The sequence below is a fragment of the Cebus imitator genome, unplaced genomic scaffold, assembly GCF_001604975.1.
Source record: "Cebus imitator isolate Cc_AM_T3 unplaced genomic scaffold, Cebus_imitator-1.0 Scaffold124, whole genome shotgun sequence".
NCBI lineage: Eukaryota > Metazoa > Chordata > Mammalia > Primates > Cebidae > Cebus > Cebus imitator.
Window position 1 is genome coordinate 5577837 of NW_016107439.1, and position 17201 is coordinate 5595037.

Below are 17201 nucleotides of genomic sequence, written 5' to 3' on the forward strand. Positions count from 1 at the left end.
TATTAAACCAGGAATTATGTTTCCCTGAGTATATAAGCTTCTTGACATAGAAGATAAACATAATTTAGTACATAAGCTTCTTGGTAAAGACAAATATGTGTGTTCCTGCAAAGAAGCACTACATGTAATTATAAATGTTGCAAAGCTAATTAATTAAAGCATTCAGTTCTGGGTTTTGTTTTTTGTTTTTACCAAAAGATAATTACTAAAATTTATTTTGTAAGTGTCTGGCTAAATTATAATAAATAGCATACTTAAATGCTGATATAATTTTGGGATACTTCTTTCTGAATATTAATAGTGAAAACAGAATTTAAATGGTAGTCTGCAAAAGAAACCTCAGATAATTGTTGCAATAAAACATTTTTATATCTATACTTTTATGTAGGGTGTATAGAGTTTTTGATATGAAAGTAATATAAAAATCTCAAAAATATGTCAGTTATACTTTTCAAATATCACCTTGATTGCTCTTTAGAAAATGAAAGTCAGTGAGAAAATAAAAGTTCATAGGTAAGAAAATTTTCAATTACTAATTAAGAACCTATTTCAAAATCCTTTCTGCTTATTTCTAATAGCTTCATAACATGACCAATCTACAATATTCCAAAATGACATATTCAACTTCACATGGGCCCATTCAGATAAAGAGAGTGGGGATATGGAATTTCCAGCAAAAAATAAGGTGCTTAATCTAACCTGATTAGATCCAAAGTATATTAAAAGAATACAGCCTATGTTGTTTACAGATGCACTATGAAAATACCTTTATGCTTGGGTTTTAATTTTACAGAATTAATTAATTACAACTTTGATGATGACAGTAGGTATCTGTATCATTCTTTACCACTACAAAAGCTTTGCAGGATCACTAAGAAAACTTGATTCCCTCTGCACAAACTCTCTACTGAGAGTCATAAGACTCAATTTGCTTCTTCTAATCATCATCCCCAAATATATCCATGATCAAAGTACTGGGGGAAAAAAGTCTTACTCTTTTTCCCTTATGAAACACTTGCACTAATGTCTAGTTTAATTCTGTTTTTTAAAGGGAATCTGTTGCCAAGAAGCAAATAACATAAAAGCTATCCAACACAAACCTTTAATATTGAACATTGTGTTTTTGACTATCTTTTAAGTTTCATATATTAAATTATTGGCTTTTGCAGTCAGTAATAACACAGAGGCATCTGAAACAGCCTACAGGAAAATAAACAAAATCCTCTCCTGGAAACCTTTTAAGTCAGGGACCCACCTGTCAAAGCCCAGTGAATACACTGGCCTGCTCACCTGAGGATCTTCCCCCAAGCCTGTGTTCTCCAGCGTCAACACAGATCGTAATCACATAGAGAGCTTGTTAAAACACAAATTCTACCCTCCCTGCTGCCCCCTCCCCAACCCAAACATACAGTGACACCAGTTTCTTTAACTCAGTAGCTCTGCAGTGGCCTGAGAATGCGCATTTTAATAAGCTCAAGTGATACTGATGTTCCTACTCTGGGGGCCACACTTTGAAAACCATAGACCCAATGACAGCTCAAATCTATTCTGGAAAGACTTATTTTTAATTAATGAATGCAGATGCTCATCCATAAACCCATAGTAAATTGAAAATATCATAAGTAGGTTAATATACATTAACCTACTGAACATCACAGCTTAGCCGAGCTTACTTTAAATGCACTCAGAACACATATATTAGCACACAGTTGGACAAAGTCATCTAACACAAAGCCTACAATCAAGTGTTAAATATCTCATGTACTTTACTAAATACTATACTGGAAGCGAAAGAATGATGTTTGGGAACATGAAATACGATTTCTACTAACCGTGTATCTCTTTTGCATCATCATAAAGTGGAAAAATCATAAGTTGAATAATCAGAAGTCAGGGACTGTGTATTTTCCCCATAAAGTCATTATCATTAAATATTATTTTTATGCAGCTAATCTTTCCCATACCAATGATGCATATATTATTGTTTAAATAATTAAACTACTGCTCCTATATACAAGAAATAAAGCAATTATTTTCTGTATGAGTAACCACAGAGGTTTTTAAAAAGCAAAGGAAAATAACATACTTAAAAGAATGAGAAAAGGTAAGAGATAAAAAGAATAATGAATAGGAAAGTAGAATTATTTGTAGCTGAAATGGAAAGAATTTAGCCCCTGAAAAAAACTGTTAAGATCAAAAGGTTTTATCAATAGACTACGTCAAAGGTTTTCTAAAGGTCTCTCACAGATTATTAGCTCAAGCTATACATATGAGGCAAATAAGCATATTAGAGACTAAAATTTTGAGTTATATTGTGTTATTTTCTTTAAAGAATATAGCATATTACTGGATATGTGACGAAGACAGATAGGTATTAACATCAGTTATTTTGTTTCAACAATAAAAAGGAAAATTTGGTCTGACAGATGAGAAATTTAATTTCTAAAATGTAGAGACTTTCTTTTGGAAGCTACTGGATGAATTATAATATTAATATATTATGATTATTATATAGAGAAGTATCATTTCACAGTGGTTAAAAATTACTTTAGCATATGATTTAATTGATTGAAAGCATGGACTGTACATGTCAGTTACTTACACTGTCTCAACATATATGGTTAAACTGTACCTGAGGCCTATAAGTATTACCAAGTATGGTATATAAACACAAATAAGAGGCAGATCAAAACTATAAATGGTATTAAAAACAAGTTGATCTTCATTGGAATTATAAAATACATTCATGATAATACTCCATGCCAATAATTTACTGAATGGTACTATCCCTCACACTACATTTATTTTGCATAAGTACTGGTAATATAATAATTAGCTATTTTCAAAATAGCAACAAATAGCATATATGCAATTAGCAGAATGAACACAAGTTTGGCAAACAGAATGACAGCTGGCTATTTACCACAAGCTTTTAGCCTTTCCGAGCATCAGTTTCTAAATCTGTAAAATGGAAATAATATCACTACCTCACACAATTTGGTGAAGAGATTTATTAAATAATGCACTGTGCTTAACACACTGAAGGTGCTCAATAATTTTAATCTTTCAACCAATATTTTTTGCACTCCTACTATATGCCAGGCATTGTTATAGATACTGGAAATAAACCAGGGAACAAAACGGACAAAATTATAATCTGCCTTCTAGTTTATTTTCTACGGTACATTTATTTTACCTTGTCCTAGGCATGGTGCTGGGTACTCTGGGGTTGAAAAAATGAGCCCCAGAACAGGTCAAGTATTCAATTAAATAAAAAAGATAAAATTAAGATAATCGTGAAGTATATGTATTCAGGGAAATAGAAAGTCCTATGAGAAAGCATGATCTGAAATCAGAGGATAGAAAGGGAGAAGATGCTTTGCAGAAAAGGAAGTACTATAAGTGAGCCTTGGGAAATGTTTAGAAACCTAACGGAAGAGATTTATAGATTTTAGAAAAGGTAATATGAATACAGGTAAGAAGGATGGAAACTGTGTTTATTTTTTATTTTTTAAAGGATAACCTCAAATAATAATTCTTTGGAAAAAGTAGGGCTTACTGAAAAAAGAATTCATATATATCACACACACACACATATATATATGTATTTTAATGCACTTTAGGTTCTGGGGTAGCTGTGCAGAACATGCAGGATTGTTGCATAGGTACATACATGGCAATGTGGTTTGCTGCCTCCATCCCCCCATCACTTATATTTGGCATTTCTCCCCATGTTATCCTTTCCCAACCTCCCTACCCACTCGCTGTCCCTCCCCCTTTCCCCCCCAAAAGACCCCAGTGTGTGATGCTCCCCTCCCTGTGTCCATGTGTTCTCATTGTTCCACACCCGCCTATGAGTGAAGACATGCAGTGTTTGATCAGTTTACTGAGAATGACGGTTTCCAGATTCATCCATGTCCCTACAAAGGACACAAACTCATCGCTTTTTATGGCTGTGTAGTATTCCATGGTAGATATGTGCCACAATTTCCTTATCCAGTCTATCATCAATGGGCGTTTGGGTTGATTCCAGCTCTTTGCTATTGTAAACAGTGCCACAATGAACATACGTGTGTATGTGTCTTTGTAATAGAATGATTTATAATCCTTTGGATATATACCCAGTAATGGGATTGCTGGGTCAAATGGAATTTCTATTGCTAGGTCCTTGACGAATCGTCACACTGTCTTCCACAAAGATTGAAATAATTTACACTCCCACCAACAGTGTAAAAGTGTTCCTATTTCTCCACATCCTCTCCAGCATCTGTTATTGTAACTTGTTTTTATCCACTTCTTATATCATAAACATTTTTCCATATCATGAACATTTTCCCATAATACTGAATAGTCTTCCCAACAAAATGATACATTTTGATTTGTTGTCCACATTTGTTAATGTGACATGTGAAAATATGGCGACTTATCGCTATGCTGATATACTTTGATTATTGGGAGGTTAACATCTCCCCTACCCCAACCTTGGACAATTAAAGTTTTTTGTCTTTTGTGAATTGCCTATTTACATGTATTTCTCATTGGGGATCATATGTATAGCAGTATTCAACTCTCTCTGCCTTAGTCCATTTGGGCTGCTATAACAAATTACCACAAACTAGGTGATTTGTAAACAACAGAAAATTATTTCCTAAAGTTCTAGAGGCTGGGAAGCCCAACATCAAGGTGCAGATATGGTGTCTGGTGAGAGCTCATTCTCTGATTCATCGGTGACACCTTCTCACTGTATCCTCCCATGGTGGACGGGGCAAGGCAGCTCTTTGTGGTCTCTTTTCTGAAGGCACTAATTCCATTCATGAGGAATCCTTTCTCATAACCTAATTACCTTCCAAAGGCTCCACCTCCTACTACCATCACACTGGGGACTAGGAATCAACATAGGAACTCAGAAAGAGAGGGAACAAACATTTAGACCATAGCAATCTCTCACTGCTTTATATGATATCTTTTTTAAAAATATATTTTATTGCATTTTAGGTTTAGGGGTACATGTGAAGAACATGCAAGATTGTTGTATTGGTACATACATGGCAGTGTGGTTTGCTGCCTTCCTTCCCATCACCTATATGTGGCATTTCTCCCCATGTTACCCCTCCCCAACTCCCCACCCCCGCCCCCGTCCTTCCCCTAGTTCCCCCCAACAGACTCCAGTGCCTGATAATATCTTTTGAAAGGGAGTATGTAAAATACAGAGCTTAGCATTTGTCTTTTTTTTTTTTTTTTTTTTTGCTTATGGTATTTCTGGTGATTTTTTGAAAGAGGTATTTTGTTATAAAAATAATAGTTGATTTCAAAGATTTTGGAATATTAGGATATTCCAAAGATTTGGAATAAAAATATAGAAAAGAAAATCAAGCTGTAACTCTACCACCTAGGAATACATTTTTTGCGGGGTAGGAAGAATATATTAATGGATATACCCATTGATATAAAAGAAACTTGTATGCAAACAGAAATTGCATTAATCTTGTTCAATCCTTATTAACTTAGGATAATGTCTTAGAGTAACAGCTTAATAAATATTTTTGATTAAATGAATTTTATGAATTTATTTCAAAATTATGTTTTACACATAATATATTACATTTTGCTTTTTTACTGAGTACATTGCAAGCATATTTCCAAGTCATTCAAATAAAAAAAAAAACTTTTATAACTGAGTTTTATTAATATAGATATACAAACTGCACTAATTGATTTAAATATTTTGTTACTGGGCTTTGATTCCATATTTCGTATTTCAGATAAGATGGTAATAAACATATATATAAATCTTCATACGCAATTCACATTATTTCCTTAGGCTATATTTTTAGACCCAAGATCACATAATAAAAGGCTATGAACATTCACAGGTTTTGTGTTTTCTTTGTAGAGACGAGAGCAAAACAGGACCAGGAAGGTATTGAACCCCTGAGCTCAAGGAATCTTTCTGTTTTGGCCTCTCAAAGTGCTGAGATTACAAGTATGAGCCAGTGTGCCTGGCACACAATTCACATATTTTAATACATATGACCATGTAATTGCCTCATACAGTTGTATTGATATACCTTTTATTGAGCAGCATAAAAAAAGATTCCATTAAGGCCACAACTCTTTTACAAAACTAGCATCACTATTAGTCCTTATTTAGCAAAGCAATAAAAAAAAAGTATTGTTTCTATGGCTAAAATGATTTCTGAAATGAAATAAATTTATCTAAGAAAATAAAGAAGGAATAGCTGACCAGGAATAGTGATATGATCCAGCACACATATATTTGTTCCTAGAGTTGATAAATCAATTATCCTTTATTTCAAGCACTATTAAATTTATATTTATCAATGCATTGTGCTGTGAGAATTCTCAAACAATCCTACTTGTAGTATTTTCTTTGATCTTCCTTCATTAGAAGAACTACTTCCAACTATATCAGACAATAAAGAAAACATGTAATTGAAGGCTTGAACATGTGTATATTTTTTAATCCTTAATAAAAAAAATGAATTCTAGAAAGTATATTTGTCTGACAGGTGACTAATCTCTGTTCTATTATAAACTATAATCTTTTTTTAGCGTTTTCCTTCATTTTACTGACAATAGCAAAATAAATGATATCCTATCCAGTTCTAGTTAATCACTAAGTATGAAGAGTATTCAGGCTTTGCCAAGCCAAGGTCAAAACTCCCCACATCTTGGTTTAGAGCACTTACATTCTCCATCTTTTCCATCCAATTTAATGAATGTTAAATTAGCAGTTGTAGTGTTATTTTTTAAACTCCCGCAAACCTTAAAATGTTTCTAAGTTATTTTTCCGAATGTATAAAATCACCTCATTTTAATAAAAACAAACTATCTCAATGTAGGTATAAGATACGTATTTGTAATGAGAATAGAAAACAGTCCAGAAGAAGCAGTTAATACTTTTTGAGGTGGATTGGAGTGAGAGGCTTTTGCTGCAGCACTGAATGAACTACTCCGTTGCGATGAATTTTGCTCTTCAAAAGTCAACAATGGTTTTTGATGATGCTATTCTTCACAGAAATGTGACCCAGCTGATTTAAAGGCCCATACAAGTAAATATTGGCGGCTGAGGAGGCCTTATCCTTGTTGATGGATTTTTCAAGGTTGATTTTGAGTTAGAGGCTTGCTCTGTCCATACAGACTTGTTTTTTCCCCTTGCTTAGAACCAGCATGAAAAAAACGCAAGAAGAAACTTTGGTTTTATTATATCACATTTTAAATACCTGAGCTAGCGTGGTAAGAGCAGTTAAAACATATCTTTCTAAAGGTTGGTTATTTTGGGTCCCAGATGCCAAAATAACCAACCATTCCCTAACCAACTGATGTCTCTCTGCTGTATGTAGTAAATTAAAACTATGTGTTTTATAATATGAAATAAAGGGTGCCCCAAATAACTGCTTCGTTAAAGTTAGTGTTTTGAGGGAAGTATGGGGGCTTCTTTGTAGCACTCCCTTGAAAAATATTTCTGAGCAAGCTCCAATACAAACACCTTTCTCCTAAGGAATCAATCTGCTGGGCTAAATCTTCAACACTTTCTCTTTTCATCACCTTTGAGGCAGATAGCCAAAATTTCTTTAAACTGCTGATTTCACAACAGGATGACAAAAAGAGTGTGTGTGTCTGTGTATGTGTGCATGCCCGTACGTGCCCTCGTGTGCATAGCGTACCATTTTACAAAATCCAGCATTTAAAACAGATTTTAAAATTCCCCTTTAACATCAAATGATTAAATTTTTTTTTAAGCTCAGTAACAGCCCAAAACTGTAGTTTTGAGCCATGTCATCAACTCCAAACACGACTGGGGCAGTGGAGCAGGGAGAAACAGGACAGAGAAACAGAGGAAAAGCGGGTGAAGCAGAAGGCTGGGACAGTCAAAGGGATTCGCCGTCTCTTACCAATTCCTCCCTCCGCACACATCACAGCATGATGATCACGAGTCTCGAAGTGCAAGAAAAGAGCCAAGCACAAATCCGAAGAGTCAAAGCGGGCTGTGCTTCCACGCCAGCCATCTGCCTTCCAAGGGGAAAAAAATCACTTCTCAGACATCTCCCAAACTCAGCGGCCGGAGCCGGCGCCAGAGCCTGTGCCGAGCCTGCGACCTATTTCTCCCTGCGCTCCTCCTCCAGTCTCCGACGGGCTCCGGAGCAGCCCGGGCTTCCGCTCACCGCCGAGCACCCGCCGCCCCGCCCTCCGTGACGCAGCAGGGGCGGGGCCTCGCCGCTGCCCGGCTCCCAGCTCCAGCTGTTTGACGGGGCTGCCCTTCGGCTCAGCGCAGATGCCCCAGTGACCCAGAGTCCTTACAGTCTCACCTCTGACTTTCACCTTCCAAGTACGGTTTGCCCGCGGTTGACGGTTTGGTTTTTTGTTTTGCTGCAATTCTAACAATTCACTGCTTTCGCTAAACGTGGAACACTGTACAATTATTTTTTGGAGGGTAAAAGAGATCAAATCTAAAAATGTTGCGCCACTGCATTCCAGCCTGGGCGACCTAGTGAGACCCTACCACTAACTAAAACTAACTAAATAACTAACTAACTAAATAAATAAAATGTGACTGTTTTTATAACTAGAAATTAGGAAAACGATTACAATTCTGATTTGGTCGTTTTTCTCACTCCTTGCCCTTCCGTTCCCTTATTCAGGATAATGTGGCTTTAGTTCATACAGCTGCCAAGGTCCGTTTGCTTAAAACTCACAACTTTTTTTTAATTTTAACTCCTAAATAAATTTCAACAACCTGTCAGGTTTCTCAAAATGTCTAATTTGGAAAGGGGAAAAGCCATTTAGAGAAGGCTGAACCAGTAACTCAGAACAAAACCTAACAATCCTGGCTGCCTGTTTTATCCCATTGAAACAAATATAAAAAGGAAGGCAAAACCTTCCACAACTCTCCATATTGTGCCTCTAGCTTCCATTCTCTCAAATGTTTCTCAAATGTGCAGCAAGAGTGAAGAAAACTAAATGATCATGCAAATGGTTGACTATTAGTGAAGAGCTCACCAGTACAGACACAGGGAGCTGGTTGGTCGGCTTGAAAATTCTCTCAGACCAAGAGAAGCCAAACAAGTTCCTGCACCCACTGAGATGGTGCCTCTGCCAGATGAGGAGAAACAAGTTCTGGGTGTGGCTTCCTGTGATGCTCCATTAGGGAAGCCTCCATCTGCAGGTAAGGACAAATCTCTGCAGCTTAGTCAAACTCAGCTGCCAGAACTAACCCAGCCTAGAACACACTGTTATTTACGTGGCCTCTGAAATTCCTGGCCCTAGTAGCACTTTTTGCAATCATATGACTGTCTCTAATATGTTTTAAGATGAAACACATTTCCTACCTGAGAGTTGACCTTATAGAGGAGACTTAAAAAGGTAACTGGGCCCTCCTGAGCTCCCCCAATCAAGCACTGGTGTGACCTCAGCAGAAGGCCTTCCTGGGAAAGCACATACCAGGACAATTCAGGCATGTAGCTGGCATTTGCAGCCTGTTTTAATTGCTTAAATCAGTGGTTCTAACTAGCTACACATCGGAGTGAACTGGGGAGCTTGATAACACAGCCCCACCCAGGCCAATTAAACCGGAATCTCTGGGGGTGGCACTCTGGCAATGTCTTTTTTTCAAGCTCCTCTAGAAATTCTAATGTGCACAAGGGTTGAGAATCACTGCTAGGATTTGAATTATTGTCTTAAAAGAAAATCTATATTATATTTAAGTCTAAAAAGCACAGAAGTAGAATGGAAAACATTTCATAGTACAACTTAGCCTTATACATATTCTTTATATATTTTAATATAAATATAAAAATGTGAAGGTACACTTCAGAATTGTTTACTCAGGGAAGGATAGTGGGGGGAGATTGCTAGCTTTTTATTCATGTCTGTCATTTGAATGAAATTTGTGTCTGTATTATATTGATATTTTCAATATTTCTAACCAAATGTTTTCAAATCGATACTCATAAATGCCATGAAGGTCATTGGAATAACCACTATTAAGGTGGGTTTCTGTCAATTTATTGGGTTTTGTTATGTTTGGTGTTTTCTTTTTGCAATGTTTCTATAATATACAACTTTTCTCAGAGTGATGCCTGTTTTGGAAAAAGATAAAATACGATTTTTAATTTAAGACATTAGCTACTTTAAATCTACATAGTCATTTTTAATTTAAAATGTATTTACTTTCTTTTAATTTCATATATATATTCTTTTTTTGTACTTCTTAGAAAGTTTTTTTTAAAACTAATATTTTAACTATATAATATAGAAGTGAGGGCACTTCATCTTTTCCAGCTAGAAAATTATTTGGACTGTCAACAGTACTAACAGTCAATACTTCATAATAGTCAGGGGGAAATATATGGCACAGTAGTGAAGGGCCTAGGTTTGACCTGGTTTTAAATCTTAGCTCTGCAAATTTTTAGATATATGATCTTGGGTACCAACCCTAAGCTCTATAGATAAAATGGATCTAATAATATTTTTCTCTGTGTTATTGAGACTATATGAAGTCAGGTAGCTGAAGTGCTTATCACTGTGTAAAACATGTAGTAAGTGCTTAATAAATGATAATTATCAATTCACTAACTTCTATTTTTCCCTTTCTTAAACAAACTAAAGGGTTAGTATGGCAGCAAAAGACAAAGAATTATCAGAAAACATTTTTCTAAAGCAGCAAACAGGATTCTTCCTAGAACCTATTATATTTGCTACCCAGTTATATGTGAAAAAGGCACATACTCATTATTTCTGGCTACTGCTTTAACATGTAACATATAAAGCCACATGGTTTAATTTTGTTTACCTCAAAATATTTCACGTTTCCTAAAGTGGCACACAGGCTGATTTCTTATGATTCATAATCAACCGTTGCTTTTTCTTTGTACTTATTATGACTCAAGCACAGATTAGAACATTTCCCACATTCAGTTTTCTGACTAAATTTTGGCCAAAAAAAAAAAAGACAAGATCAATGCTGCAGGCAATTAAACTTGTCCCTAATAGATAAGCCCTAATTTTAATAACAGAATCACAGGAGTTTCTGTCTCTTTTTTTTCTTTCCTTAATATTTGTTGAGCGCTAGTAAACCACTTCTGTTAGGCACTGTACCAAGCAGTTTACAGCTATGACTTCATATATTCCTCTTATCATCCCTATGAGGTCATTCTTCATTTAAAGATGAGAAATCTGAGGTGCAAAGAGGTAGAGCAACTTATCCAAGATGGCAAGATAGCAGGTGAAAGAGCTGGCTTGAGAATACACATTCTTTATTATTATTATATTTTAAGTTCTGTAACATATGTGCAGAACGTGCAGGTTTGTTACATAGGTATACACATGCCATGGTGGTTTTCTGCGCCCATCAGCCCGTCATCTACATTAGGTATTTCTTCTAATGCTATCCCTCTCCTACCCCATCACCTGACAGGCCTCGATGTGTGATGTTCCTCTCCCCTGTGTCCATGGAGAACACACATTCTTGTTTTTTTGAGATGGAGTTTCGCTCTTGTTGTCCAGGCTGGAATACAATGGCGTGATCTCGGCTCACCGCAAACTCTGGCCCCTGGATTCAAGCAATTCTCCTGCCCTAGCCTCCAGAGCTGCTGGGATTACAGGCATGCGCCACCATGCCCAGCTAATTTTTTGTATTTTTAGTAGAGACGGGGCTTCTCCATGTTGATCAGGCTGGTCTTGAACTCCCCACCTCAGGTGATCCACCCACCTCAGCCTCCAAAAGTGCTGGGATTACAGGCATGTGCCACCCTGCCCAGCCGAGAACACACATTCTTAATGCAGCTCTATACTGTGGGCTAAGCAGCACGGCTTTCAATAAATTAGGGAAGTGCATAGTAAATGATTTTTGTTGGGATAGGGTAAAACCATGCTATGACTATAACTGCCTTGTTTGCAGTAGAAATTCTCTATTTCTAGAAACAACAAGAATATCTACATTATTATTACCAGTTGTAAACACAGATCTTAATTTTACGTGTGTGCGTGTGTGTGTGAGAGAGAGAGAGAGAGAGGAAATATATTTCCTTCCCTTTATATCAGGTGAGTCCCCTTTTGTCCACAGAACGGATTGGCTTTTAACCTTGTAAAAACCCTTGATACGTAATGTAATGTAAGGGTATCAGAAAGAGAAACTTCAGATTAGCAGAGATCCAGTCTGGCCCCAGACTTCTAGATAATTCCATCAACCATTTCTTGATTCTGTTTGTAATATCAAGATCATGGGTACAGGACAGTAGCACCATTCCTTATATGAAATGATGGCCCTTTAGTCTAGGAAAGAGAATTAATTAGTTTCTTATTTAGACAAAGATAGGTAACAGAGCTTTTAATTGAATAGACATAGTTGCAAAAAAGAAGTATACGTTTTTCTGGATAATGTGTATTTCCCCTACTGACCAGAGAAGGCAGGAGTTTGAAAACTTTGGAGAGGTGAAAGGATGGGAATGGGAGATAGTTCTACCTAGAGATAAGATGGAATCCAGCTTCTCAGGAATGATATGTAATCTTGCACCAAATGTGGGAGAAGACTAATGGCTGAGTGACTTTCAGAAGATAATATCTTAAAAGTTTCACTTTTAAGCTGTTTTCTCTTTCTGTGGTGCTGTATTCCTCCAAATCAGAGCTCTTCAGGTACACTACAAGATAACACTATTAGCCTCTGTGACAGCTGCATGGGACCTGAGGTGTCTGGAGCCCATCATGGATGAGAAACTCATGGATCTGATGAAGAAGCCTGTGTTCCAGGCTCTTGAAGAGCACTGCAAGTGGCCGAGAGAATGTTTGTCGTGGTTGGCAAGGAGACTGGGCCAGAACAGCTCCAGACATCCCAGGTCCCTTGCAGCTATCTTAATTTTCACATATCTTTATTCTTTATTTTCTTTATTTTCATAGTATGTTCTGCTAATTAAAACTTGGCATATAAAAATGAACTGGATTCAAAATCCAATCACATTATCACAAGGAATTCCAATATTACATTATTGAGTAAAATATTAATTGGCATCATATGTGACTGCCAATATTCAACCAGTTTTGACATAAAAATGAGAGCTTTATTTGGTTCAACTAATAAAAAAAAAGGACTATTAGCATCTTTAAGTATAATGTCAATTATTGTAAAATCTAGTATGGTTGTAAATGTCATTTATTAGTTCTTGCTACATATTTGACTGAACATAATTTCTCACTGATAATAATCAAGAATTTGAGTGAATCATTATAAAGTATCAAAAATTATAAGTAGCCATTTTAAGCATAAAACCTCATATAAAAATGCACCCAGAAAGAAGCCAGACACAAAAGTCTACATATTGTTTGATTCCACTTCTATGAAATACCCAGAATAGATAAAGTCATAGAGATAGAAAGTACAGTAGTAGCTGCCAGGAGCTGGGGAAAGAGGGAAATGGAGAAAGACTGCGAAGGGACACAGGGTTTCTATTTAGAGTGATAAAGTGTTCTGAAATCAAACCACTTAAAAGGTGTGAATTTTGTGATACATGAGTTATATCTCAACTAAACATGTAAGAAATCTGTTCGCTGAAGCAAGCAAAAGATACTCAACAAGAATTTTTAAATGTTTTGTAAGGACATTCTATATGGACTCAAAGTTTAATATTTTTCTCAATACTTGAATTTTAATTTTTAACAACTCTGTAATATAAGGAAAACACAATGACATTTTATACCAAGCCCCATAGAGATCAGTTAGTTTACTTCATTAGGCAGTACAAGTATCATCATTTTCTATGAGTGCCAGCACATGAAAAAGTACTAAAATCTCTGTGCTATATTATCCTCCAACCTATAATGAAGTCTGCTCTTCTCACTGCATCTATCAATTGGGTTGGGAAAGTTGGGGAGGAATGTCTCTGCCTGAGGAAGAGGCCAGAGAAAAGATGGCAAACATGGAGGCTATATGACCGGTCAGGATTAAAAATTCATGGGAAGGTCGGGTGCAGTGGCTCACACCTATGAACTAGCACTCTGAGAGGCTGAGGTGAGCGGATCACTTGAGGTCAGGAGTTCAAAACCAGCCTAGCTAATGTGGTGAAACCCTGTTGCTACTAAAAATACAAAAAAATTAGCTGGGCATGGTGGCAGACACCTGTAATCCCAGCTACTTACAAGGCTGAGGCAGGAGAATTGTTTGAACCTGGGAGGCAGAGGTTGCAGTGAGCCAAGATCATGGCACTGCACTCCAGCCTAGGAGACAGAGCAAGACTCTGTCTCCAAAAAAAAAAAAAAAAAAAAAAAAAAAAAAAAAAAAAAAAAACTCCACAGGAAGAGCACAAATTCAGGGCAAGAAATGAAGAAATGACCAGCCCTTCCTTTCTCTGGGAATCTTGTAAACAGGAGGAAGTACTAGCTATTTTATTAAAATTTTAAGGGATAACATAACCTTAGAAGGAAGAAATAATTTGAAATATGTGGATTAAAAATCAATTCTACAATCATTAGAAGAAGTCAGAGAGAGCAAAGTGAATTAAGTCTTCAGTTTCAACCCCTCTGTACTGAGAACTTTGTATATCTTATTCATTCACTTATTCATTGAACAAATATTAATAGGGCACTGAATATGTGGCAGGCACCATTTCAGGTACAGGGAATATACAAAACAAACAAAAAGCCCTACTAACGGTGTTTGCTTTGGGCATTGGAACCTGGCTTTTAATCTTTGTCTACACATGTGTTGACTTAAAGCCTCTGTTATTAAACCTATACTGAATAAATGGTGAGAGGGCAAATTAGTCAGGGTGGTGTAGCTGTGATCTCTCTCTGTGAGTGGCTCACAACCCCTTAGCCCACTCCTTCACTGAAAATTTGTGTCTGGGTGCATTTATTTATCTGTCATGCAGCTGGGGTCTGTGGGACGGACCCTGGCAGGTGGTGACCCCGACATGATGCCCAATGTGGGGCAATGCCAACAGTGTTTCCCATTTCCCTATTTTTCTCCAGGCTAGAGTGCAATGGTACAATGTCAGCTTACTGCAACCTCCACCTCCTGGGTTCTAGCAATTCTCCTGTCTCAGCCTCCTCAGTACCTGGGATTACAGGCACCCACCACCAAGCCTTTTTTTTTTTTTTTTTTGGGATTTTTTATAGAGACAGGGTTTCACCATGTTTGCCAGGTTGGTCTCAAACTCCTGACCTCAGGTCATCCACCAGCCTTGACCTCCCAAAGTACTGGGATTACAGGTGTGAGCCACCATGCCAGGCCTTTATTTTGTTTTCATAACTGCCTCAGTATCTGATAATTGGCCACTTGGAATCAACAGTTATGAAAAATGATATTCCTTTAAGGATAAGTCTAGTTGGACACTTTAAGTCCCCAATAGTATTGCTGCTAAACGTCTATTATATAGCAATAACTTTTTTCTTTGCTTATTTGTCTCCCATTTAGATACATTTTTAAAAATATTTTACTCTTTAGTTGAGTATCTTTAACAGAATGTTGCAAAAATTTCAAAATAGAAACTAATGATTTCAAAGTTCAAAGTGAAGTTTCAGAGGGGCTAGCAGAAGTTTTATATAGGAGTTGTCATTTCAGTGGGCCTTAAAATATGAGTAAGAATATCCTGATGGAGAAATAGAGGAAAAGCCTCTGGCTAAATATAACACAACGAAGAAATAAGAAGAAAAACACAAAGATGTTGGAGTATATGGCATATCTGGGAATTTTAAAATTTTTTTATGTGGCCAGAATATCATAGAGAAGTAAAGAAAGAAAATTAAGGCTCCACTGTGAAGGTTTTCAAGAAGGGGAGCTGTGGTCAGACCTGGGCTATAGTAAAGTCATCTAGAAGAATGGGTAGTGCTGACACTGCAGTGTGAGAGAAGTGAAATGAAGGTCTGAAACAAGAAACTGGCAGTGAGTGTGGAAAGGATGGGATGTATTCAAAAGTTTGTGCAAGGCCAGGTCTTCCCCGTTATGAAAAGAAAAATGAGAAGGAACGGAGCTTCATCCCACAATTTAGGTTGTTTGCTTGCAGGAATGTTAGCTCTGCAGATATGGGGTCAGTCAGTGGGTCCTGAGCGCTTCAGAAGATCCCTGACCTGGACAAGCTATACTAGCTGAGTCTTAGCTGATGTATTTTTGGTCCGACAGATGATACATCCCTTAAATTACAATAGGAAGTAACATTACTCCATTCATTTGGTTGCCTCATAGTCTAGTGCAGGTTTCCATGTTGAATGTAGGGACATCCCTGCCATCAAAAGTGTCACATCTCCTTTTTGAGTGATTTTGCTGACCAAGTATTTCCAATATCAGGATGTTCATTCATGGAAATATCACAATATATAAAGTCAGTATGGCCATAGAAATCATACTGATCTCCTGTGTGCCATTGAGGGGCACACAGTGAACTTCAAAGGTGCTGGTGATGTTCTACCACTTCTTAAACACAGCAGTGGTGGATTAGGGTTCTCCAGAGAAAGTGTGTGTATGTGTGTGTGTAGAAAAAGATAAATATTTATTTTTAGGAATTAGCTCAGAAGACTGTGGGTCTATTAAATCTAAAGTCTGCAGAGTAGGCCAGCAGGCTGGAGACCCAGGGAGGAGTCGATGCGGCAGTTCCAATTAGAAGGCAGTCTGCCAGCAGGATTCTCCCTTTCTTGGGGGCAGGGGGAGGGGGAGATCAATGTTTGCTTATTAAGGTATTTAGTTGGTTGAATGAAGTCCACCCACATTATGGAGGATAATCTACTTTCTAAAAGTCTTCCAATGTAAATGTTAATCTTATCTAAAAAGTGCCTTCACAGACATATCTAGAATAATGTTTGACCAAATATCTGGTACTGTGTCCCAGCAAAGTTGACACATAAAATTAACCATGACAAGTGTGTACTTGAGTCTTCCTTTAAACTATAACTATACATTAAAAATATAAACAGGCCAGGCGTGGTGGCTCGTGCCTATAATCCTAGCACTTTGGGAAGCTGAGGCAGGAGGATTGCTTGAGCCTAGGAGTCCGACACTGGCCTGGGCAACATGGTGAGACACCATCTGTACAAAAAATTAAAAATTGGCAAGGTGTGGTGGCATTTGCCTGTAGTCTAAGTTACTGGAAAGGCTGAGGTGGGAGGATCACTTGAGCCCAGGGAGGTTGAGGCTGCAGTTAGCCGTGATCACAACACTGCATTCCAGCCTGGCTGACAGAGAAAGACCCTGGGTC

General features: G+C 37.2%; 1 protein-coding gene across 2 annotated transcripts in view; it reads right to left on the minus strand.

The window, feature by feature from the left end:
* The window catches only part of ATP10D (ATPase phospholipid transporting 10D (putative)), a 104036-nt gene extending 95830 nt beyond the window's left edge, over positions 1–8206 (minus strand). For both annotated transcript variants that reach the window (XM_017540327.2, XM_017540326.2), the window contains exon 1: positions 7917–8206. The gene's annotated coding sequence lies outside the window, so the exon portion shown is untranslated. The remainder of the gene's footprint in view (positions 1–7916) is intronic.
* Between the last annotated feature and the right edge of the window lie 8995 nt (positions 8207–17201).